Source organism: Cebus imitator, unplaced genomic scaffold (genome assembly GCF_001604975.1).
Source record: "Cebus imitator isolate Cc_AM_T3 unplaced genomic scaffold, Cebus_imitator-1.0 Scaffold581, whole genome shotgun sequence".
Taxonomy (NCBI): domain Eukaryota; kingdom Metazoa; phylum Chordata; class Mammalia; order Primates; family Cebidae; genus Cebus; species Cebus imitator.
The window spans coordinates 415,200-442,081 of record NW_016107896.1 but is presented as its reverse complement, the minus strand read 5'-3'; the positions used below and the strand labels follow the sequence as shown (position 1 = coordinate 442,081).

Genomic DNA, 26,882 nt, shown 5'->3' with positions numbered 1-26,882 from the left:
AAAAAATGTTTCCACCAAAATTAGGCCTGATATAAGAAGTTTTATAAAATACAGCAAGATGAAAATAATAAATATGGTAAGTATCAGATGCATTGAATGATTGTAATGCATTTGTCACTTTTTGGAAGTTGAAATTAGTGTAGAGTGCGGCTAGAGGCACAATGCTTGCTGATAAGGAGGATATTTATAATTTCAAGACTTTTAATTCCCAGCTTCCTTGGAGGAAAAAATAAGCAGGAAAATTATTACTTTAAATGTAGACAATAGAAAAATACTGGAGGACCTTCATCACAAATTCTATCCTACCAATTTTGAAAAAGCCTAAAATCCTTTTGGAAGAGTGTTTCTGATTATTTCAACTGAGGAGATACCAGCTAAGTGTAACACTCTCTTTTTCTAAAAATGTGAAAGGCCTTGTACAATCATGCTCCTGTGCACCACAGTATAATAAGAGTCTTACCAGATGTGTCATATATTGAATTTGGAGGAATATTTCCAAGTTGAAAATTGCAATTTGGAAAACCGCATCTTCTATTCTTCATGTACTCTTCCTATGAGCAGTTGAGATCCTTCCTCCCTAAATACATAAAATGCAGATATTTGAAGCACTTAAAAATGCTTTGTTCTTTTCCTAATGTTCAGAGACATAGTGATTTTGTACGATTATATTTTCTTGAGGGCTTAGTGCCCTTATGAGCTACAATTAGGCAACTATTATTATCACATTTTTTTTCTGTTTTGACTTCTCCTTACTCCTTTCTCTGTCTTATATGTTAAAAATCACAGAACAAGAAAACATTATTTCCTAATAAAGTTAGACAAAATTAAGTCATATATTTTAACAGCAAAATTGAAATATACTGGCCACATTCAAGATTATATGTTTAATATGTAAATTGCAAATTTAAAACTTATAGAGGAAACTGTAAGAATGCAGAACTTGGGGAACTTTTTATAGTAAGGAAATGCTATTTTCTTTGCATTTTGAAGATTATTATTCTCATTATTAAAAATGTTATAATACATAAAATACAATTACAATTCAAATATAATATTACAAAATTAACAAAGCATAAGATCAATATAGTATGGCGTCAATATTCATAAAGTTGCTTTTTTTCATTTAGAATCACCTATTGCACTTTGATGTGATTCCCTGAGACATGACTGAAGTTACAAAAAGACAATGTCCTGGCTCTTCACTGAGAAAACTCTGCCTCATCCCCCCACTCACCTGAGTCTTAAGCTCTCACTGTTATTAATGCTGACAAAGAGTTACTCAGCTGAGTCTCTGGAGCGAGTCCATGTTTGTAAGACGAGGCTCACAATATGTGGTTATAAGGAAGCAATGCCATCAGCCCATCCCCTCCAGGCCTATAATTTTCATGTCAACCCTAAAATAGTATAAGCTCTGGTTTTGTGATTTTAAGAATGGAGGCCACCAAGGGAAAATGAAACTTTTTGATTCCTGGAAAATACATTAGAAACAGCTGTGCTCCAACTCTCCTATGTGTAAGCTGATTTCCCCGGGTATATTCAGCCCAGTGGGTTGTATGGTGCCTGTTCTTATAAACAAAACAGTAATCTCCCAATTACACAAGCTTCAAAATTAGTAAAACACAACGTAAGATTTTTCCACTGTGTTACTCCTGGTTGAAGTAATTCATGGTTGCCCTCACTAATCTTCCCCAGTAATCTCTGATTTTCATGGTAAGAGGTAGGCCAAAAGTACCTTTGTGAGAATCAGAAAAATGCCACCTATATCTGACCTAAATGGGCAAAGTGCTCCATTTCCTGAGGACACAGTTCTGAGTCTGGGCACTAGACATGGGAGCAAAATGCAGACTGCTTTTTATACCTCTCACTAATTTGCCCAGGTTCATTTACAGAGAATGGAAGTGCACATCTATTTCAAGCAAGGAATGTTTGAATAAAAACTGTCCATGCCAAGAGTTTTTTTTTTTAGATATGAAGTATCAAAGGGGTATTCCACCCTGTCCCTCAGGTTTCTTTGTGGCTTCCACTCACAGGAATGTTTTACACACTCAGTAGTAGAGCACACATTTTATAGCAAAGGCCTTTTTTTTCTTTGCTTCTGTGACACCCATCAAATATGACGCTATTGAAACTAAAGTTAACATTAATCATCATTATCACTGCCTATTTGCTTTCTTAGTCTAATACTGTGTGTTAAATTGTATGTTAAAATTTTGACTTCTATTTTTATAAACCTGTGGATCTTAGCACAGCGCAGGTGCTCACCTTCTTTAGTTACAGCATGGCTGTGTTCTCACGCATCATCTTTAATTCTCTAAAAAGCATGTCCTCCAATGGCCTAAGTCAGGACCAAAAAACTCACAGACCTCTATTGTCCACAAGTTTAATTCTACCTGATCTCTGCATCTCAGTCCAACATATCATCAGCTGCCATCAATATAATCTTATTTTCCATTCAATTTAAAAACAATTTCATTTCCATTTTTAGATCATAATTTCGTTGCCTTTTCTAAGACTTCCAACTGCATTTAAATATTTTTGTCTACTCATCGAAGAAAAACTGTCAGGAAATAATCCTCTGAAGGAGAAAGCTATCAATAAAAAATAAAAGCAAAATAAGGCCTTTCCAGATCAACAAAAGCTGAGTTGATTTCAACTGGGTAAAAATATAAAAATTAGCTGGGTATGGTGGCAGGTACCTCTAGTCCCGGCTACTTGGGAGGCTGAGGCAGGAGAATCACTCGAACCCAGGAGGTGGAGGTTGCAGTGAGCTGAGATCATGTCACTGCACTCCAGCCTGAGCGACAGAGGGAGACCTCAGAAAGAAAGAGAGAAAGAGAGAAAGAGAGAGAAAGAAAGAAAGAAAGAAGGAAAGAAAGAAAGAGAGATAAAGAAAGAAATGTCAAATAACCAAAGGAAAGGAAGGAAGGAAGGAAGGAAGGAAGGAAGGAAGGAAAAATCAAATAACCAGAGAGAATAATTTGAATCTACATGAAATGACCAAAGCACCAGTAAAAATAATCATGTCACTGTAAAAGACATCATGCATACATTTTTTAATTTCTTATATTATTTTTTAAAATGACCGCTATGCATAACAACATAAATACAATTGTATTGTTGGACTAATTACAAATACATGTAATATACTTACCAATAACTGAGCAAAACAGGTCAGTGATAACATGTTTGGTAATAAAAATTAGCTGAATATTCTAAAATAATGAGAAAATTCAGAAATGGAAAATAAAAAGGTTAATATCAAATGACTTGTAGATATATCTTTGTTCTTTTTTGTTTTCTCATCTTATTCTAAAAAAATTATATAAAATAAGTATAAAATATTAAGTTTATAGTATATGTAGATATAAGTATAAAATTTATATAACAAAATGAGAAGCAGAAATATAAATATATAGAACTAACATTTGTATAACTCATCGGTATTAAGGTATTATAAATGTAAAACATATTCTGATGAATGAAAGTGTATATCAGAAGCCCTAAAAGAACAAGTGATTAAAAAAAAAAGAACAAGTGATAGATCCAAATATATATTAAAAATTATTTTAAAAAATGCAATGTTACATAAAAATGTCTTCTTAATGCAAAAGAAGGCAAAATGAAGTAGAAAAATAAAATACACATGTGATATGTAGAAAGCAAAAATGATACAAAAAATAAATCCAAATATATAAATAATACTAAATATAAAAAGTCTAATTAAATAAAAATTGAGATTGTTAGACAAAATATAAAAATGAGATACAAATATATGCTGGTCTACAGCACAATCGCTTTGGATCCAAATAAACAAATTGTGTAGAAGTGGAAGAATAAAAGCTTGCAAAGAGCAGCCATAATAAAATTGTAGTTGCAATTACACAATTAAAAAAGATTTTAGGCTGGGCTCCGTAGCTCTCACCTGTAACCCCAGCACTTTGGGAGGCCAAGATGGATGGATCACCTGAGGTCAGGAGTTCGAGACCAGCCTGACCAACATGAAGAAACCCCGTTTCTACCAAAAATACAAAATTAGCCTGGCATGATAGTGCATGCCTGTAATCCCAGGTAGTTGGGAGGCTGAGGCAGGAGAGACACTTGAACCTAGGATTGAAACGCCATCTCAATGAACAAAAAAAAAGATAAAATAAACAAATAAAAAGGAAAAACACATGCTTTTTTTTTAGGTGTAAAATGAGACATTTAAAATTGACCAAAAAAAGTCAATTCCTTAGGAAGATGTAAAAATCATCAACCAATAGGCAAGTAAGAAAAGAGAAACAAAATATATGAGGCAAAGACTGACAAAAATAAATCCAGAAAGATAGAATAAAAAAATAACAGACATTTGAATACTTTATTCTCAATAATAATTTAAAAAACAGTCAACAGGTCAAAGAGTAAACAGACTTGAACACAAAACCACTGAGACCTAGCACATTTGTATAGTCTGTTCCACCTAACAGAAATAGACTATGCATTTGTAGTAAGTGCACATGGAATCTTCTTCAGAATAAACTATATTCTAGGTGATTACATACAGAATAAAATTAAAAGAATTGTGTAAATGCAAAGTATTTTCTCTGACTGCAATGGAATACAATTAAAAATAAATGACATCGGGAAATTTGGATAAGTCACAGGTGTGCAAAAATTAAGCAATGAAATTCTTAATGGCCAGTGTGTCAAAAAATTTAAAATTGGAACTATTTCAGATGAATAAAAATGTTTACTTGCCGGGCGTGGTGGCTCACGCCTGTAATCCCAGCACTTTGGGAGGCCGAGGCGGGTGGATCACGAGGTCAAGACATCGAGACCATCCTGGCCAACATGGTGAAACCCCGTCTCTACTAAAAATACAAAAAATTAGCTGGGCATGGTGGCGCATGCCTGTAATCCCAGCTACTCAGGAGGCTGAGGCAGGAGAATTGCCTGAACCCAGGAGGCGGAGGTTGCGGTGAGCCGAGATTGCGCCATTGCACTCCAGCCTGGGCAACAAGAGCGAAACTCCGACTCAAAAAAAAAAAAAAATGTTTACTTAACAAAACATGCAAGCTGCAGCAATTAATGACAGTCAATTTCTTCATGAAAAAAGGATTTCAAATCAATAACATTGGGCAAAGGCATTTCTTTGAAACAAAAAGAAGTCATACTGAAATTCCTAACAGGAAAGAATGGAGAGTGCAATGCTTTGGGAATAAGATCGCTGAAAAGTGTCCATATAGTTAAGAGAATCTAACAGGCAAGGTACAGGATTAGGGCCAAGTGCTGGCTCAGAAAAAACAGAGAAAGACACTAATTTCTGACATCTATTTTACCTTTAGTCTCTGGACAAGCAGAGAGTACAGGGAAAGGCCAAGTTGAAAACATTCTGGTTGAGTGGAAGAGGTATTCTACAAGAGACACACAGAACACAGTTTTAAGAACTTGCAATTTTTGCATTGGTAAATTTATTTATTTATGTTAGTAGGTTATTCTATAATTGACACATAATTTCAAATATTTATAGGGTATAGTGTAATGTTTCAAAAAATACGTACATTGTGTTATGATAAAATTGGGGTAATTAGCATGTTCATCATCTCAAATCATTATCATTTCTTTATAGTGATAAGTTTCAAGTTACTGTTTTCTAGCTATTGTAAAATGTATGCTGTTATTATACTGTAGTTTTTATAGTCACCCAACTATGTAACAGAACACCAGAAGCTATTTTTTCTATCTAACTGTAACTTCGCACCCAATGAATGGCCTCCCTTAATCTTTTTCTTCCCAGACCCCTCCCCAGACTCTGGTAACCACCAGTCTATGCTTACCTTCTGCAAGATCAACTCTCCTATATTCCACTTATTAGTAAGCTCATGCAGTATTTGTCTTTCAGCCTATGGTTTATTTCACTGAATATCATATTCTCTAGGTTCACACATATTGCCACAAATGACAGTATTTTATTTCTTTCCATAGCCAAATAGTATTCCATTGTGTATCTATACCACATTTTCTTTATTTATTGATTGATGGACGCATCTTGATTTCATCTCTTCACTGCTGGAATAAACACCATAATGCAAATATCTTTTTGATATACTGATTTTAATTACTTTGGCTATAGACAGTAGTTCAATAATAAGACATATGTTAGCTCTATTTTTGACTTTTTGAGAAATCACCACAGTTTTTTTTTTTAATAATGATGGTATTAAGCTACTTCCTCACCAACAGTGTCAAAGAGTTTTCCTCTCACTGCATTCTCACGTGTATTTGTTATATTTTGTCTTGGGAGTAGCCATTGTTTCTAGTGTGGGATGGTATTTCATTGTAGCTTTAATTTTCATTTTCCTTATAGTTGGTAATGTCGAGCATTTTGCTATGACCCTGCCAGCAATTTGTACACTTTTTTGGGCAAACTGTCTATTAAGGTATTTTGCCATTTTTTAAATTGGATCATTTGTTTTGTTTTGTTGTTTGTTTGCTGGTTAGTGGTTTGAATCCTTTACACACTCTGGATATTTGTATAGTTAGCAAATGTTTGCTCCCATTCTGTAGCTTGTCTCTTCACTATGTTGATTGTTGTGTTTTCTTTGCACCTTTTTAGTTTGATATAATCTATTTGCCTGTATTTTCTTGTTATCTATGCTCTTGAGGTCCTATGCTTTTGAGGTCTTTAAACGGAGTCATGGAAGTCATAGAGAATTTCCCATTTGTTTACTTCAAGTAGTATTATAGGTTTGGGTTGTATACTTAAGTTCTTAATGCATTTAGGTGGATTTTTAATATGGTAAGAAATAAGGGTCTGGTTTTATTAGTCTGCATGTAGATATACAGTTTTTTGTAGCATCATTTATTGAAGAGACTATTTTTCCACAATGTGTGTTCTTGGCACCTTTGTCAAAAAATCAGTTGTCTTCTTAGTGTGGATTCATTTCTGGGTTCCCTAATCTGTTTCACTGGTCTAAGTGTCTGTTGTTATTACCAGTACCACGTTATTTTTGTTACCATAGATTTGCAGTATGTCTTGAAGTTAGGTGATGCGATGTGTCCAGCTTTGTGTGTGTTCTTTCTCTCAAGATTAGTTTGGCTATTTTGGTTGTGTTTTTGTTTGTTTGTTTCATTTGAATTTTATTATTTTTTCTATTTCTATAAATAATTTCATTGACGTTTTGATGAAAATTGTTATAAATTTGTAGATCATTTTTGGAAGTGCAAAAATATTAATTATTCTTCAAATATGAAGGTAGAATATCCTTTTTTGGTAACTTTAATTGTTTTCATCAGTGTTTTATATTACTTTTTACATTACTTTTAATGGCAAAAACTGCAACTACTTTTGCACCAACCTAATAATTATTGCAGATATCTTACACATTCTTGATTAAATTTATTCCTGGGTATTTTATTTCATTCTCTAGAAATTATATACAAGACTGCTTTCTTAATTTCTTTTTCAGATATTTTGCTATTGACATATAGAAATATTACTTATTGCAGGGCACTGTGGCTCATGCCTGTAATCCCAGCACTTTGGGAAGCCAAGGCGAGCAGATCTCAAGGTCAGGAGATTGAGATCAGCCTGGCTAACACAGTGAAACTCCATCTCTACAAAAATACAAAAAATTAGCTGGGCGTTGCAGCCGCACCTGTAGTTTCAGCTAGCTACTCAGGAGGCTAAGGCAGGACAATCACTTAAACCGGGGAGGCAGAGGTTGCAGTGAGCTGAGATTGAGCCACTGCACTCTAGCCGGGGCAACAAGAGTGACATTCCTTTCAAAAAAAAAAAAAAAAAAAAAAAAAGGACTACTTATTTTGTATGTTGATTTTGTATACTGCCACTGTACTAGGTTAATGTATTAGCTCTAATAGTTTCTTAATGGAATCAAGATTATATATATATATATATATATAATCATGTCATCAGTGAACAAGGACAACTTCACTTTCTTTTTACCAATTTAGATGTCCTTTTTTTTTTTTCTCTTGCATAGTTGCTCTGGCTGGGACTTCAAGTACTATGTTGAAAAAAGTGGTAGAAGTGGGCATACTTCCCTTGTTACATATCCTGGGGAAGGGCTTTTAATTTTCCTCCCTTTAGTATGATGTTAGTTAATGGTTTTTCATATGTGGCTTTTTATTTTGTGGAGGTATGTTCCTCTAATATCTAAATTGTAGAGAGTTTTTATCTACAAAACTCTTTATGAATGGTGCTAAATTTTACTGAATACATTAAAATAAATAAAACCATAACTAAGATTATCTCAGGAGTAAGGATAAGTTGAACACTGTAAAATCTTTACGTGTATATAAAATAGGCACAGCAAAGAGCTCGGTATAAGCCTTTTAGCAAACTAGAAATAAAAGATGTTATTTTGTTTTGTAAATACACAAGGGAACTAAAATAATCTACAGCAAATGTACATAATAAACTATTAAAAGCTTGTTTTTTTAATGTCATAAACATGATAATGATGCTGCTGTAAACATTTTTATTAACCATTGCATCTACGGTCCCAGTCAACGGATTAAAATGAGAAATTAGTTACACAATTATGTTTGCAAAGAAGAATTGGTCAATAAACTAGTATCAAATCAATTGGTTCTACCTAGGTAGACTGGTTACTTGAAAAGCAACTCACACAAAAATTGTTCACATAGATCAAGAAATTAAAACTTTTAAAATACAGAAAAAATATGGCACAAGATAAAATAATGTCTAAAAATATTTACAAATTAGACTATATCCATTTTAAACTTTTGATTATTAATAACTTACAAAAACATGTTTTACTAAAGATGATGGAAAGGCAAAGCATAACTGGGAGAAAATATTTTAAAAACATGTATTACAAAAGATTGGTATTTAGAAAATATATATTACAGGCCAGATGTGGTGGCTCATACCTGTCATCTGATGTAGAAAGTAAAAAGTTCCTCTTCAAAGTTTACCTTATTGTTAAAGAATAATAATGATAAATGTTAGAAATAATAGTTTCTTTTAAAGACTTTCTTCAAATCTTTCTTGCTTTTTGCTAGTAATTCTTTGTTAAGCCCTATCCTATGTAGCTGTTAGATATAAGGAAATAAGTACATTCTATGTCCTTGTACTTTAACCAAGATATTTGTGCTGGACATGCTCAAAGCCTATGCCCCTTCCTTATTTGGAAATGTTATTACTTTTCTAAGTCCTTTCACAAGCAATTTCCTATATTCCTTTGTTCTCTATTGTCTTTACCTATTTAGAAAAGTTTTAAGTTGTTAGCCAATGGGGTTTAGCTTAGACTGTGAGGTCCAGCTCCAACCAATGGCAACCCAATGCATAAGGAATAAATATTCCTGCCTTTCCTTTATTCATTGTGCTTTCATGGCAAGATTGCTGATGGACAGCACCCTTTCTGCAGAAAGTAAAATTGCCTTGCTGACAGATTCTTTGTCTCAGTGCTGATTTTTCTTTGCAGCATCAAACATCTGTTTCCAACATCTCAGCACTTTGGGAGGCTGAGGTGGGAGGATAACCTGAGGTCAGGAGTTCAAGACCAGCCTGGCCAATGTGTGGAAACCCTGTGTCTACTAAAAATACAAAAAAAATTAGCCAGGTGTGGTGGTGGGTGCCCGTAATTCCAGCTACTTGGGAGGCTGAGGCAGGAGAATCACTTGAACCCAGGGGGCAGAGGTTGCAGTGAGCCAAGATCCCACCAATGAACTCCAGCCTGAGTAATAGGAGTGAAACTCTATCTCAGAAAAAGAAAAAGAAAAGAAAATATGTATTACAGACTATGTGTGAATAAATAAGAAAAAAAAAACATTAAATATAGGGGAGATGGCAAGTCTTAGAATACAAATGATCAATAAACATGAAAAATTCCAACTTCATTTGTAACTATAAAAATGCTAATTAAAACTATAAATGACATACCTTACTAATGCACCATTTTGTCAAAAATTTATGTCTAGTAATTCCAAAAAGTGGTAAAAATGTGGAGTAATTGAAATTCACAAACATATACTGGCAATAAGATTGATTTATAAATTGATGTATATTTACACTATGCAGCAGTGAGAATGGACAGCTACAGCTATGCTAAGCAACGTGAAATAATTTAAAAATTATAGATAAAAAAGCGAGTCACAGATATAAACTTATGGTAGAATTTATAAAATTAAATTATCATAAATTAAAGAATAACACAATATTCAGAAAGTGGCTACTTTGGGTAGGAGGTTAATAAAAGACTTCAGCGGTATCAATTCTCAGGAGTAGGTGAGGCTTTCATGAAGCCAGACTGAAAGTTTTATGACAGTAGAGATCAATACTTTCTTTTCTTCATTTTACTTCCTAAGCCTAGCAAAAAGTATGGCACATCGTGTATGCTCAACACACATTTATTGGTTAAATGAGTAACTACGTGCCCTTTGTAAATTGTCAAGCTATGCAAATTAAGACTTTATTATTATTAGTTACTACAGCTTAGTTAATAGAATCAAAAACAAGATAATAAACTAGCATTCAGAAAGCACTATCACAAGTTTAATGTTAACCCAGCACTCTTGGGTAAAATAAATTAAAATTTTTCTGTAATCCCAGCACTTTCAGAGGCCTAGGTGGGCAGATCACTTGAGGCCAGGAATTTGAGACAAGCCTGGACAGCATGGCAAAACCTCATCTCTACTAAAAACACAAAAATTAGCTGTGCGTGGTGGCACATGCCTGTAATCCCAGCTACTCAGGAGGCTAGAGTCAGACTTGCTTGAACCCGGGAGTCGAAGGTTGCAGTGAGCCAAGATCGCAACGCTGCACACCAGGCTATGCGAAAGTGTGAGACTCTGTCTCCAAATTAAAAAAAAAAAAAAAATTAAAATGTTTAGTTTTTAAAGTTGTGACCATTATGATTACATGTAAATTCCCACATGAAGATGGAACATGAAATCTAATGTCAGGTGAGCATAGTTTGAAAGGAAAAGGCAAAAAGAGAGAAAAGGGATTAAAAAGGATGAAAACTTAATTGGGTCAGATCTGGAAGTTCTACTCTGTGCTTCTTTTTAGGAAATAATTTTCTCCTACCCTGGCGCAGGGGGAGGCTGGCTGGGGGAGCCTGGGCCCCTCTGTCCTCCCTGCAGGGGCAGTGGCCGATCTCTGCTCAGACGAGAAGGGGCACCGCAATGCCCTGGGCCTGAGGCCGCCGCGCCCCGCCCCCCGCCCTCCTCCCTCCTCCCTCCCCCCTCCTCCCTCCCCGGACTTTCCCACGGTGTCTCTGTGCCCCTGCATCTTCCGGTGCATCCTCCTGATGAAAGGCGCGGTGGCAGCATGAAGCTGCGGGAGGAACGGGCCCCGCAGGCTGAGGGCTCGCCCAGATCCGAGAAATGCTCTAGCTGACCTCGGTTTTCAGTGCACCGAGCTGGGCCTCCACCCAGAGTTGGGGAAGAGATGTCCCCTGCCTGGGCGACCCCGGCGCGCGTGCCGCGGCTGCTGCTGCGGTTGCTGCTGCGCTCGGCTGGGCGGCGGCTGAAACTGGCGCCCACCGGAAGTGCAGGAGCCGCCCGCAGGCGGGAGGGGCGGTAGCCACGGTCCCTGAAAACCAGGCCCTGCTGACAACAAACCTCAGACGCCAGGAACAGAAGAACCGGGAGACACTGTCCAGGAGGCTGAGCCAATCGGACGGACTGTTGGAGCAGCCAAGCGTGAAGATGCCGGAACTCCTCAAAGTGGAACAGCAAAGCCAGCACCAGAGATGGACAAAAAATAAAATGTCAAAGAAAATTAGCAGAAATCAAAGGCAGATGCTCAAGCAGCAAAAAACCCTTCACACCACGGTAGAAATGGAGTTGACGAAGGAGCCTGAGAAACGAATCTTCGTCACAGACAGAAAGGACAGCAGTGAACATAGGTGCTGACGATTCTGGTCCACTGGATCCCACCGTCCCTACGACAGTAAATACCATCCCAGTCACCACCCAGCAAGTCACCACTGCAGCATTTCCTGTGTGCTTCAAAACACAGAAAGGTGATTCTCAACACAAGTGCAGATAAAAAGTCATTTATCGTTTTTAATCTAAACTGTCATAGTTTACATTTTAAAGTTCTTTATCGTGCTAAAACTTTTGGTTTTTAAATTTTATTTATTTTGAGATGGAGTCTCGCTCTGTTGCCCTGGCTGGAGTGCAGTGGCACGATCTCGGCTTCCTGCAACCTCCGCCTCCAGGATTCAAGAGATTCTCCTGCCTCAGTCTTCTAGTAGCTGGGATTACAGGTGCCTGCCACCACTCCCAGCTAATTTTTTCTTTTTTTCTAATGCCCTTGCCCCAAACCCCTCCTGGCTAATTTTTGTATTTTTAGTAGACACAGGGTTTCAGCATGTTGGCCAGCTGGTCTCCAACTCTTGACTTCAAGTGATCCACCTGCCTCGGCCTTCCAAAGTTCTGGGCTTACAGGCATGAGCCACCATGCCCGGCCAAACACTTGTTTTTTAAAGTGGCAGCCATAATTCTTGTCTGTCTAGATATATTTTGGACTTTTGTATGCTAACTATAATGTAAAATAGAAACTTTATGTTTTATGTAATCCAACGTTGGTATACACAAACTTTACAGATTGCTGTAGGATTCAGCAAATGATATATATGATATTTATGTCTCTAGTTTTTGTTGTATTCATTTTATTTCAGAAAAGATTGGCTTTTTAAAAAATGTCTCCAAAAATTCAGACTTATTGTATAAAATGGCAATAGTAAAAAAAAAAAATATAAAAAAAATAAATAAAAAAAAAAAAAAAAAAAAAAAAAAAGTAAAATACCATTTTGCATTTCACAAAAAGTAAAATACTATTTTGCCATGTAATACAATAAGTCTGAATTTGCCATACTATATGAATACTGGAACTCAATTAAAACACCAAATATTTTAATCAGAATTACTTAAACAGTATGTTTAGTAATTTCTCAATTTTGAAGTACAGTGATAGGCATACACAAATATTTTATAAATCTATTAGTATTGGGTTTTATTTAGAATATATTTTAAAAGATCTGTTCAAAATGAATATTTTTAATTAGTAATTTGATGTTTTCAAATTTGCTGATGTCTTATTTTCATCAGAGTAAGTCTGGGGATAGTTGACTAATTTTATTTTATTCTTTTGTATAGTGTGTCCCAAATTTTCTAGTTTAACTTAATATTGATTGATGATGGGTAAACTTAAAAAAATATTATAGACCTATTAAATTGTCAAATGTTTTTAATTTTAAAATTCTGTCTTTTAATATCATTTCTGGGATTTAAGTCTAGTTGAATCCACTCAACCTGTTAATCAGTGTCAGGTGCAACATTCCATTTCACTTTCAGTGTGCCTGTATGACTTTTCTTTCCACATTCTTTGAATTAAATTTTTATTACTTATTTAAATGTTATGTAATCCAGCTAATACATTTAAAATAAAACCACCAGGTAAAATGAATTCTGGCATAGTATAAAGAAGCTGCCACAGTCTTAGTGTTACATATATAGATGGATGTGGCTCAATAAAAATTTAGAAAAAAATATTGAACTATAACATGTGTTGCCATGAGTCAGCCTGTAATGAATTTATAGATAAATCCAGATTTCACCACATTTAACCAGTTGTGTTCAGTACCTCTATCAAGAATTCTTATGCTACTGTCTGAGAAAAGATTCTGCTGTTACCTAAGAAATCAGCTGGAAGGCAATTTTATAACCTTGCATCACATAAAGAAAAACTGAAAGGTAGTACTAATAAATGCGAACTACATCACCTGGAAAATGGGAATCCAAAATGTCACTTTCAATATTTAAGTGTTGGAACTTTTGATAAAAATAAATGTGGTAAAATAAAGCTTTTGGTAGACTTTGCATAGCTTAACATCAGCATAAAGTAGGGGGAAAAATCTTAAAAATAAAAACAAACAATAACACACACACACACACACAAACCTCAAAAACTAACATCCAATGCATATATATTAATCTTTGTGTTGGGAGAGTCTAAAGCAGAACATTTGATGAACTGGATACATTTATTTTTACCATATTGGCATACTGATAAAATCATCTATATTTAATTTGATTAAAACATGTCTGCATCTTAAAAATACTGATTTGTATTATGAATAGCAAATGTAAAGCCTTTATCCTGAAAAGCATCCTGATTCTGAACTCAATATATATGGCAACCCATTCCTCTGGTTTCTCCAAACTGAGCCCTCATTAAGGCTCAACTATGGAGTGAGAGAAACCCAACAACAGAGTATGTGAAATAAGAAGAATGGGGTAGGATAGTCAGCTCTAAGACTCAGGAATTGCCTGGGTGATCCCAATATAATGATGTCAACTGTAAAGTCTACTAAAAATAAACATAAAAATCTGAAACTGCCATGGGTTGACATTTGTGAAAGTCTCTGGAATTATAAGCAGTTGTGCCAAAAGGATTGAGCCAGAACGACATGAATTTAAGGATTAAGGCAAATGTTTACTAGCACATAAATATTTGTTCTAAATTTTATTACAGTAGCAATATTCTTTTCAGTAATGTCAGCTTCCTTAAGCTAGGGATGCCATAGACAAACTAAGACAAATGCCTAATATGTTGTAGGCAATTAGTTTCAAAATTCAACAAACTTGCAATAAACTCTGTTTTGTATATAAATCTTACTGAAAGGCACTATCCAGTAGCTGTATCCTTCAGTTTTTTTCTGGGATTTTCTGTTCCTGGATTCCATACCAACCTTATTTGAATCCTTGTCATCTCTAAATCCCCAGATTTAGTAAACAGAAAAAAAGTAGAAATTAAGCCAAATTACCCCAAACAGTCCATATCTAATATATTTGATTTCCACCGAAGAACCAAGTATGTAAAATCCAACCTAAATTCAAAGGTAGCAGTTAACACCATATGCAAAAATTAGCAAAGTCACAACGTAGAAACTCTTAGTCTGTTACTCCAGAAAAAATGGTAACATTCTTATTTTGGCATGTTTTTGGAAAGAATATATACATTAAATATGACAAAATATACCCACTAAATTATAATAAAGTATCTTTGAAATATGAATTTTATTATTTTTAAATATTTAATATATTCAGACAAGACTTTCAGTGAAAATGTTTATAGCTACCATATGAATCAAAACAGCCCTGGAGGAAATAGCATTTTTTATTAATAATAAAGATTGAAGCTCCAAGTGATAGAGCAGGAGCATCATCATCTCAGACAAACACCACCACATCACCACTTGAAATTCCAGCTCCCTTTTTAGCCTCATGTATTTCAAGGAAATCACCTTTTTTTTTTTTTTTTGAGATGGAGTTTCACACTGTTGCCTGGGCTTCAGTGCAATGGTGTGATCTTGGCTTACTGCAACCTCTACTTCCCCGGTTCACGTGACTCTCCTGCCTCAGGCGCACACCACCACATCTGGCTAATTTTTTGTTTTTTTGGTTTTTTTTAGTTGAAATGGGGTTTCACTATGTCGGGCAGACTGGTCTTGACTCCTGACCTCGTGATCTGCCCACCTCAGCCTCCCAAAGTGCTGTGATTACAGGCATGAGCCACTGTACCAAGCCAGAAATCACTTCTCTTCTAACTATAAGCAGCCAGAAAGGGCAGACAGTTGAACACAGATAAGACAGCTTGAGGCAAGTGCGCTGGCTCATTCCTGTATTCCCAGCACTTTGGGAGACCGGGGTGGGCGGGTCACAAGGTCAGGAGTTCAAGACCAGCCTGGCCAGCATAGTGAAACCTCATGTCTACTAAAAATACAAAAATTAGCCAAGCCACGTGCCTGTAGTCCCAGGTACCCAGGTGGCTAAGGCAGGAGAATCGCTTGAACCCAGGAGGCAGAAGTTGCACTGAGCTGAGACTGCAACACTGCACTCCAGCTTGGGTGACAGAGTGAGACTGTCTCAAAACAAAAAAACAAAAACAAACAAAAAAACAGCACAGCTCTGGCACTGAGGGAGGTGGGAGGAAAGTCTCCTGAGTAACTGCTAAACGTCACCCTCATAGAGTGGGCCCCAGTAAAACAGTGGCTGGGATTACAGGCGTCCACCACGGCGCCCGTCGAAGTTTTTTGAATTTTTAGTAGAGACAGGGTTTTACCATGTTGGCTCGGCTGGTCTTAAACTCCCGACCTCAGGTGATCTGCCTACCTTAGCCTCCCAAAGTGCTGGGATTACAGGCATGAGTCACCTTGCCCAGCCACTCAGCCTTTTTTTTAAAACTCTTGTTATTTGCAACAACATTGACGAACCTGGAGGACACGATGCTAAGTAAAATAAGCTGGCACAGAAAAAAACTCTCATAATATCATTTCTGTGTAGAGTGTAAAAAGATTTAAACTCATAGAAGCATAGAGCAGAATGATGATTGCCTGGGGCTGGGAGTGGATGAAATGTTGGTCAGAAGTAATGGGTCTGATTTTGTGAAGAGAGGAAGACTGAGCAGTTGTGGCTGCGTTATAGACCTGGAGCAGCAGCCGGCTTCTCCACACAGAACCCAGGAGTAGAAGACTCAGAATTGAATCGCTTCTCCCTCCTTCCTCCTGTTTTTGGCTTTGTGAGAAACCTTATTATCAAACACAATGGCCAGCAATGTTACCAACAAGACAGATCCTCACTCCATGAACTTCCATGTGTTCACTGGAAATCTCAACATCCTTGTGGTCAAGAAGTCGGATGTGGAGCCAATCTTTTTGAGTACGGCAAAACTGTGGGTTGCTCTGTTCATAAGGACTTTGACTTTGTTCAATATGTGAATGAGAAAAATGCCCTGGCTGCTGTAGAAGAGAGTAGGGCAGAATAACCACTGGCCAGGTTTTACCTATTAACCTGCTTGCAGAGCCAAAAGTGAAGGGAGGAAAAGCAGTATGAAATGATCTGCAGCGGAGATGTACTGATCAGTAACAACACCCCTCTCCTTCGCTTCTACTCAGCTTCTCTTTTGACTTGGACTATGACTTTCAATGGGAGTATTTTGAAAGGATGTACGTTTTCCTCCTCCTTCTCCTCCTCCTATTTCTTGGGCTTTAGTACCCTTGAAACATCAGCGTGTATCAGTAAACACCTCACGAAGGGGAAAAAGTGGCTTCAATTCTAAGAGTGGACAGCGGGGATCTTCCAAGTCTGGAAAGTTGAAAGGAGATAACCTTTAAGCCATTAAGAAGGAACTGATCCAGATAATACAAAAAGCAGATTCACTTTTGGAAAACCTGGAAAAAAATTTAAAAGGAACAGAGCCAACAAGCAGTAGAGATGAAGAATGATAAGTCAGAAGAGGAGCAGAGCAGGAGCTCCTTGAAGAAAAATGAGATTAATGTGAAGATGGAGTCTGAAGGGGGTGCAGATGATTTCTGCTGAGGATGGGGACCTACTGGATGATGAAAATAATGCAGATGGGGAGATGACCAGCTAGAGTTGATCAAAGATGATGAAAAAGAGGCTGAGGAAGGAGAGGATGACAGAGACAGTGCCAATGGCAAAAATGACTCGTAGGCACATAGTGGGTTTAGAGATCTTATCGCAATATTTGTTTACCTAGGTGCTTCTGTAAGATCAAATTTTTTACCATACCTTCTCCCCTAGTATCTTCAGCACATGCTCACTGTCTTACCCATCCTTGTCCTTCCCATGCTCATTAATTTATATTGTCTAGGTCCCATTTTCACCTCCTTTGACACTCCTAGTGGTTTGTCTTACCCTGCAATTTTTGCTTTTAATTTTGATACCTCTATATGACTTAACAATAAAAAGGATTTTTCCCCCCGAGATGCTGTCTTGTTCTGTTGACCAGGCAGGAGTGCAGTGGTGCAATCTTGGCTCACTGCAACCTCTACCTCCCAGGTTAAGCAATTCTCCTGCTTCAGCCTATGGAGTAGCTATGTGTGCACTACCACGCACAGCTTTTTTTTTTTTTTTTTTTTTTTAAGTAGTGTCGGTTTTTCACCATGTTGGCCAGACTGGTCTTCAACTCCTGACCTCGTTATCTGCCCACCTCGGTTGCTCAAAGTGCGGCGATTACAGGTATAAGCCACCATTCCCAGCCGGATGTATGGTTTTTATCAACTGTTTCCAAAATTATCTCGCTATGCAGAATGTATAGTTTTTTTCATGATGCATAATTTCAGTAGTTGCTTCCCTAACTGCAAAGGCAATCTCATTTAGTCGAGTAGCTCCTAGAAGTAGCTTTGAGTGAGAAATATGTGTGCTACACCCCCATGTAAGTGTGCTTTGTGGGCAGTTCAACACAAATATAACAATTTATTTTTGTGAATGAGAGGTAGCATGATAAATGCATCCTCTAGAAAAATAGTGTTATAGTCTTATTTTTTAACATTGATACTGTGGGTTATTTTTGTGAACATACTGATGTTTGGGATCTATTGTTCTCAAAATAAACAAGCCCTTATTAAGCCAGGAATTTGGAGGAAAAAAAAGTAGTAAGACTTCCCTACATCTCTTACCTTAACAAATAAGTCATTTTCCTCTCAGTTTTGATTCACCAGGGAATAGAATCATATCCTGAAGAATCAAAACTGAAGAAATATCTGTTAAAGCAATGCAGGTTGTACACTGAAATTTCAGATGCTTTAGTAGAATAATATATTTTTTGCTCACATCACCATTGTCTCTTGAGTCTTTTGTCTGGTTAACAGGACTTAATCTGGGGTGATCCAAGATGGCTGAATGGGAACAGATCCAGAGTGCAGTTCCCAGCAAGAACAGCGCAGAGGGTGAGTGTTCACCACATTTCCAAATAAGTTTTCACTGCCCACTGACCAGGAAATTCCCGACCGAAAAGCACCACGAGTTTTCAGCATGGCTGGTGCCATGGGTAGGCACACAGATACTCGCACAAATCTGGGTGGCTGTTTCAACTGGCACCTGGAATGCCTGGGAGACAAAGCTGCCCATTCAACTAACAGGGAGGGGGCTGAGACGGGGAGCCAAGCGATCTGGCTCAATGGGGGACCACCCCCACAAAACAAGCAATCTGAGATGCTCTGGATTGAGAGTTTCACAGCAACTGCAGCTGGACCCAGGATCGTCCAGCTCAGTAGGGGGAAGGGCATCCACGACTACCAAGGCAGTCTGCCAATACCGAGGCAGTTAACACAGCAGCTGGGCAGAGCCTGCGGCAGCTCAGCAACACCTCTATTGGCAGACTAACTAGACTACTCCATGAGGGGCAGGGCATCTCTGAAAAAAGGCAGCAGCACGTCAGGAACTATAAAGCCAACCTTCCTAGGTCAGAGCACATGGGAAAAGAGGTTGTTATGAGTTCCGCTGCAGCAGACTTAATGGTACCTGCCCAGCAGCTCTAAACAGAACAACGGAGCTCACAGCTCAGCACTCAAGCTCCTATAAAGGAAAGACTGTCTCCTCAAGCAGCTCCCCGAAGCCCATATACCTAAAGAAACACCTCATAAAGGAGAGCTCATGCCGACATCTGGTGGGTATCCTTCTGGGACAAAGATAACAGAAGAAGAAACTGGCAGCAACCCTTACTGTTCTGTGGGTAATCTCTAGGCAAGCAGGGTCTGGAGTGGAACTCCAGCAGTCCTGCAGCAGAGGGGCCTGTTAAAAGGAAAATTAAGAAACAGAAAGAAATAGCTTCAACATCAACAAAAAGGATGTCCACTCAGAGACCCCATCCAAAAGTCACCAGCTACAAAGATCACAGGTAGATAAAGCCACTAAGACGGGAAGAAACCAGCAGAAAAAGGAGGAAAACACCAAAAACCAGAACACCTCTCCTCCTTCAAGGGATCACAGCTCCTCACCAGCTAGGAATCAAAGATGGATTGAGAATGAATCTGATGAATTGACAGAACCAGGCTTCAGAAGATGGGTATTAACAAACATCTCAGAGCTAAAAAAGAACATGTGCTAACCCAATGCAAAGAAACTAAGAACCTAGAAAAAAGGTTAGATGAGATGCTAACTAGAATAAACAGCTTAGAGAAGAACATAAACGACTTGATGGAGCTAAAAAACACAGCATAGGAACTTCATGAAGCATACATAAGTCTCAAAAGCCGAATCGACCAAGCAGAAGAAAGGATATCAGAGACTGAAGATCAACTCAATGAAATAAAATGAGAGAGCAAGAATAGAGAAGAAAGAGTGAAAAGAAATGAACAAAGCCACCAAGAAATATGGGATTATGTGAAAAGGCCGAATCTGTGTTTGATAGGTGTACCTGAAAGCGATGGAGAGAATGAATCCAAGCTGGAAAACACTCTTCAGGATATTATCCAGGAGGACTTCCTCAACCTAACAAAGCAGGCCAATATTAAAGTCCAGGAAATACAGAGAACACCACAAAGATATTCCTCAAGAAGAACAACCACAAGGCACATAATTTTCAGATTCACCAGGGTTGAAATGATGGAAAAAATGCTAAGGGCAGCCAGAGAGAAAGATCAGTTTACCCACAAAGGGAAGCCTATCAGACTCACAGCAGATCTCTCGGCAGAAACCCTACAAGCCAGAAGACAGTGGGGGCCAATAGTCAATATCCTTAAAGAAAAGAACTTTCAACCCAGAATTTCATATCCAGCCAAACTAAGCTTAATAAGCAAAGGAGAAATAAAATCCTTTATGCACAAACAATTGCTGAGAGATTTCATTGCCACCAGGCCTGCCTTACAAGAACTCCTGAAAGAAGTACTAAACAAGGAAAGGAACAACCAGTACCAGCCACTCCAAAAATATACCAAATGGTAAAGACCATTGACACAATGAAGAAAATGCATCAACTAATGGGCAAAACATCCAGCTAGCATAAAAATGGCAGGATCAAATTCACACATAACAATATTATCCCTAAATGTAAATGGGCTAAATGCCCCAGTCAAAAGACACAGACTGGCAAATTGGATAAAAGTCAAGACCCAGCGGTGTGCTGTATTCAGGAAACTCATCTTGTGTGCAAGGATACACATAGGCTTAAAATAAAGGGAGGGAGGAAGGTTTATGAAGCAAATGGAGAGCAAAAAATAAGCAGGAGTTGTAATCCTAGTCTCGGATAAAATGGACTTTAAACCAACAAAGATCAAAAGAGACAAAGAGGGGCATTACATAATGGTAAAAGGATCAATGCATCAAGAACAGCTAACAATCCTAAATATATGTGTACCCGATATAGGAGCACTCAGATACATAAAGCAAGTTCTTAATGACCTACAAAGAGACTTAGACTCTCACACAATAATAGTAGGAGACTTTAGCACTCCACTGTCAATATTAGACAGTCAACAAGACAGAAAATTAACAAGGATATCCAGGGCTTGAACTCAGACCTGGACCAAGCAAAACTAATAGACATTTACAGAACTCTGCACCCCAAATGCAAAGAATATACATTCTTGTCAATATTAACAAGGATATCCAGGACTTGAACTCAGACCTGGACCAAGCAAACCTAATAGACATCTACAGAAATCTCCACCCCAAATCCAAAGAATATGCATTCTTCTTAGCACTGAGTTGCACCTACTCTAAAATTGACCACATAATCAGAAGTAAATCACTCCTCAGAAAATGCAAAAGAATGGAAATAATAATAAAGTCTCTTAGACCACAGGGCAATTAAATTAGAACTCAGAATTAAGAAACTAACTCAGAACCTCACAACTTCATGGAAAGTGAACAACCTGCTCCTGAATGTCAACTGGATAAACAATGAAATCAAGGCAGAAATAAAGATATTCTTTGAAACCAATGAGAACGAAGAAACATGTACCAGAATCTCTGGGGCACATTGAAAGCAGTGTCTAGAGGGAAATGTATAACAATAAATGCCCACTAGAGAAGCAAGGAAAGATTCAAAACCCTAACATCAAAATTGAAAGTGCTAAAGGAGCAAGATCAAGAAAACTCAAAAGCTAGCAGAAGACAAGAAATAACTAAGATCAGAGCAGAACTGAAGGAGATAGAGACACAAAAAAACCTTCAAAAATCAATCAATCCAGGAGCTGGTTTTTTGAAAAGATCAACAAAATAGACCACTAGCCAGATTAATAAAAAAGAAAAGGGTAAACAATCAAATAGATGCAATAAAAAAACGATAAAGGGGATATCATCACCGATTCCAAAGAAATACAAACTACCATCAGAGATGACTACAAACAACTCTATGCACACAAACCAGTAAACCTGGAAGAAATGGATAAATTCCTGGACACTTGCACTGTCCCAAGCCTAAACCAGGAAGAAGTTGAAACCTTGAACAGACCAATAACAAGGGCTGAAGTTGAGGCAGCAATTAATAGCCTATCAACCAAAAAAAGTTCAGGTCCAGACGGGTTCACAGCCAAATTCTAACAGATGTACAAAGAGGAGCTGGTACCATTCCTTCTGAAACTATTCCAAACAATACAAAAAGAATCCTTCCCAAATCATTTTATGAGACCAACATCATCCTGATACCAAAACCAGGCAGAGACTCAACAAAAACAAGAAAACTTCAGGTCAATATCCATGACGAACATAGATGCAAAAATCTTCAATAAAATACTGGCAAACCGATTGCAAAAGCACATCAAAAAGCTCATTCATCATGATCAAGTAGGCTTCATCCCGGGGATGCAAGACTGGTTCGGCATAGTCAAGTCCATTAACATAATCCCCACCCCCCGCACATAAACAGAACCAAAGACAAAAACCACATGATTATCTTAATAGATGCAGAGAAGGCCTTTGACAAAATTCAATAGCCCTTTATGCTAAAAACTCTCAATAAACTAGGTATCGAAGAAACATATCTCAAAATAATAAAAGCTATTTATGACAAACCTACAGCCAATGTCATACCGAATGGACAAAAGCTGGAAGCATTCCCTTTGAAATATGGCACTAGACAAAAATACCCTCTATCACCACGCCTATTCAATATAGTATTGGAAGTTCCAGCCAGAGCAATTAGGCAAGAAAATAAAATAAAAAGTATTCAATTAGGAAAGGAGAAGTCAAATTGTCTGTTTTTGCAGAAGACATGATTGCATATTTAGAAGACCCCATCATCTCAGCCCCAAATCTCCTTAAACTGATAAGCAACTTCAGCAAAGTCTCAGGATACAAAATAATGTGCAGAAATCACATGTATTTCTATTCAACAATAACAGACTAACAGAGAGCCAAATCATGAGTCAACTCCCATTCACAATTGCTACAAAGAGAATAAAATACCTAGGAATACAACTAACAAAGGATATAAAGGACCTCTTCAAGGAGAACTACAAACCACTGCTCAATGAAATAAGAGAGAACACAAACAGATGGAGAAACATTCCATGCTAATGGTTAGAAAGACTCAATAGCATGAAAATGGCCATACTGTCCAAAGTAAGTTATAGATTCAATGCTATCCCCATCAAGCTACCAATGACCTTCTTCACAGAACTGGAAAAAAACACCTTAAACTTCATATGGAACCAAAAGAGAGCCCACACAGCCAAGACAATCCTAAGCAAAAAAAAACAAAGCCGAAGACATCATGCTGCCTGATTTCAAACTATATTACAAGGCTACAGTAATCAAAACAGCATGGTATTGGTACCAAAACAGAGATATAGACTAATGGAACAGAACAGAGGCCTTAGAGGCAATGCCACACATCTACAACCATCTGATCTTTGACAAACCTGACAAAAACAAGCAATGGGGAAAGGATTCCCTGTTTAATAAATGGTGTTTGGAAAGCTGGCTAGCAGTGTGCAGAAAGCAGAAACTGGACCCCTTCCTGACACCTTACACTAAAATTAACTCCAGATGGATGAAAGGCCTAAACAAAAACCTAACACCATAAAAACCCTACAAGAAAACCTAGGCAAAACCATTCAGGACATAGGCATAGGCAAGGACTTCATTACTATAACACCAGAAGCATTGGCAACAAAAGCCAAAATAGACAAATGGGACCTAATCAAACTCCAGAGCTTCTGTACAGCAAAAGAAACCATCATTAGAGTGAAGAGGCAACTGACAGAATGGGAAAGAATTTTTTACAATCTACTCATCTGACAAACGGCTAATATTCAGAATCTACAAAGAACTAAACCACATTTACAAGACAAATACAAACAAACCCATCCAAAAGTGGGCAAAGTATATGAACAGACACTTTTCAAAAGATATATATGAGGCCAACAAGAAGACATATAACAGGCCAACAATTATTTCCTTGGCTGAAAATAAATATTTTGTCAATTTACTCTAAATTGGGAGACTAGATTTGTAATCTTCAATCTTTCAGTGTTAAGGCAAATCAGAGAAGAGCAATGTGCTATACAGTATGCATTTTTCTGCCTAACTACCAAAATTCTTGCATTGCCTTGGAAACCCAAAGGAGCCACCTAAATAATACTCCTTTCCAATCCTTTAGCCAGAATTTTAGATTTTAAAAAGTCAAGAACATAATGATGCTCCCTGTTAGTAATCAGGCCATTTCAAAAAGCATGGAGATTATGCCAAGCCATTTAAAAACTATGGTTTTAATTTTATTCCACTTCAAATGTTTTGTTACTTTTCTCATGTTAATCTAAGGGAAACTATCTACAGAATTCTCCATACATTCTAGACATAATCATATTAAGGTGTTCAATCATGTATAACAATATAGAATCCTGTAATTAGCAGAAAATGTCAATTATTAATAAATTTATTATGTCAAGGTATTTCAATTGTAAAAGCAAATAATTAGGTATGACTTTTTCAATTAATAGACAAATATACATTTATATTAATTCTTTTAAAAAGGTAGTATAGGCTGAGCACTTTGAGAGGCCGAGGCAGGAGGATTACTTGAGGTTGGGAGTTCAAGGCCAGCCTGACCAACATAGAGAAACCCTGTTTCTACTAAAAATATAAAAAATTAGCCAGGGGTAAAATAATTTTCTCTCACTTTCAAATATATAATATATTGTTGTTTACTATAGTCACTCTGCTGTGCAATAGATCTGGAAACCTATTTATTTCAAACTTTGTACCCTTTGATGAACAAATTCCCTACTTCTATCTTTCCCCAGCCTCTGGTAACTATTACTCCACTTTCTACTTGTTTGAGTTAAACTTTATTAAATTCTACATATAAATGACATTATGCAGTGTTTGTCTTTCTGTGTCTGGCTTATTTCATCTAGCATAGTGTCTTCTAAATTTATCTATCTTGTTTCAAATAATGGGATTTACCCTTTCTTAAGGCTGAATAGTATTCCACTATTTACATCACATTATTATTATTTTTTTTTGAGACAGAGTTTTGCCTTTATTGCCCAGGCTGGAGTGCAATGGCAGAATCTCAGCTTACTGCAACCTCCACTTCCTGGGTTCAAGCGATTCTTCTGCCTCAGGCTCCTGAGTAGCTGGGATTACAGACATGTGCCACCACACCAGGCTAATTTTGTATTTTTAGTAGAGATGGGGTTTCTCCATGTTGATCAGGCTGGTCTTGAACTCCCAACCTCAGATGATCTGCCTACCTCAGCCTCCCAAAGTGCTGAGATTACCGTACAGCCACCATGCCTAGCCTGGTGCTACTACCGTTCAAGTTAACTTCTCACTGCAAAAACTTAAACAGGAATCTAAGCAAGTTCTCTAATAACCTTAATAAATATATAAAGATTTTCCAAAATCTAACCCATATTTAATATTATGTAAGTTAATATTATGCTACTTTTAAGCCAAACTGTTTGCCCCCCCCCCAAAAAAAAAAAGCAGTTTTACAGGAATCAAAAATATTCAAATATAAAAGAGCATGTCTCTTATTAGCCAAACAACAACAACAACAACAAAAACCAAAGGAAAAGGGTAGAAAAAGATCCCCATTCCCAATTAAAATAAAACAATGCCCCTTAAAAACCCTAATTAAAGTCCTGGTAATCCCACAAATTAGTAATTAAAAAAACTTTCTAATGTGCATTTTAAAAAGCTTGCAAAAAAACCCAAACTAAATCTCTTAATAACTCTAAACTGTCCTTGTTAAATCAGAAACCAAATAATCCTCTGACCTTTTTAGAAAGCCCCACAAAAGGTTTAGTGAAACAATTTCCTGTCTCCCAATTCAATAATAAATAAATAAATAAGGTTTATTACTCAGGCAGCCCCTTACATTTAAAAAAAAAAAAAGAAAAAGAAAAAGAAAATGCAAAAACAGGCCCTTTCCAAAAATCTAATTTTGCTAACCCTCAATTTGAAACTTTGCAGTATGTAAATAACATTCTCCTCTGTGCCCCGGCTGAGAGGGTCTCTCAAAAAGATACTAAGGCTCTTTTAATTTTCTATCAGGTAAAAAATATAAAATATCCAAATCTAAAGCTCAGCTTTGTCAAACTTCAGTAGGGTACCCAAGTCTAGTATTGTCAAAACAAAACAAAACAAAAAAAACTAAAGCATTAAGAAAAATAACAATGATAATAATAATAAGCCTATTTCCTTCTTTCTTCTTTCTGAAAACCCTCAAATAGCTAAAAGAATTTGGGGGTATTACAGGTTTTTATAAATTATAAATACCTGGGTACAGTAAGTAAATAGCTCATCCTTAATACCACCTCATAAAAACAAACCAACAAAAACTTAAGCAGCTAAAACTCACTTCCTAACTTAAAAACCAAAAACACAGAAGCCTTTAACCAGCTAAAGCAAATTAAGGCATCAGCCCTCAGTCTTCCCATAGGGAAAGTATTTAATTTCTATGTATCAAAAGAAAAAAGAAAATAGCCCTAAAAGTTTGGGCTAAGGCTCAAGGTTCAACTCAACAGCTAGCGGGTTAACCATGGAAAATAACTATTTACACCTCACACAGTATAGCAAAACTGTTGTCCTCTAAAAAATATTTGTCTCTGGTTAACAATCACCACCTCAAATATCAAGCTTTGCTGCTAAAA

General features: G+C 37.1%; 1 protein-coding gene and 1 pseudogene across 2 annotated transcripts in view; one reads left to right on the top strand and one right to left on the bottom strand.

Moving 5' to 3' along the window:
* Positions 1-13: 13 nt before the first annotated feature.
* Positions 14-26,882, bottom strand: part of LOC108294466 (zinc finger protein 680) — an 81,006-nt gene continuing 54,137 nt past the window's right edge. For both annotated transcript variants that reach the window (XR_005197965.1, XR_005197966.1), the window contains 5 exons: positions 11,590-11,688; positions 8,896-8,940; positions 5,319-5,393; positions 3,152-3,212; positions 14-577 (listed from right to left, as the gene is read on the bottom strand). The gene's annotated coding sequence lies outside the window, so the exon portion shown is untranslated. The remainder of the gene's footprint in view (positions 578-3,151; positions 3,213-5,318; positions 5,394-8,895; positions 8,941-11,589; positions 11,689-26,882) is intronic.
* Positions 16,528-17,490, top strand: LOC108294468 (annotated as a pseudogene).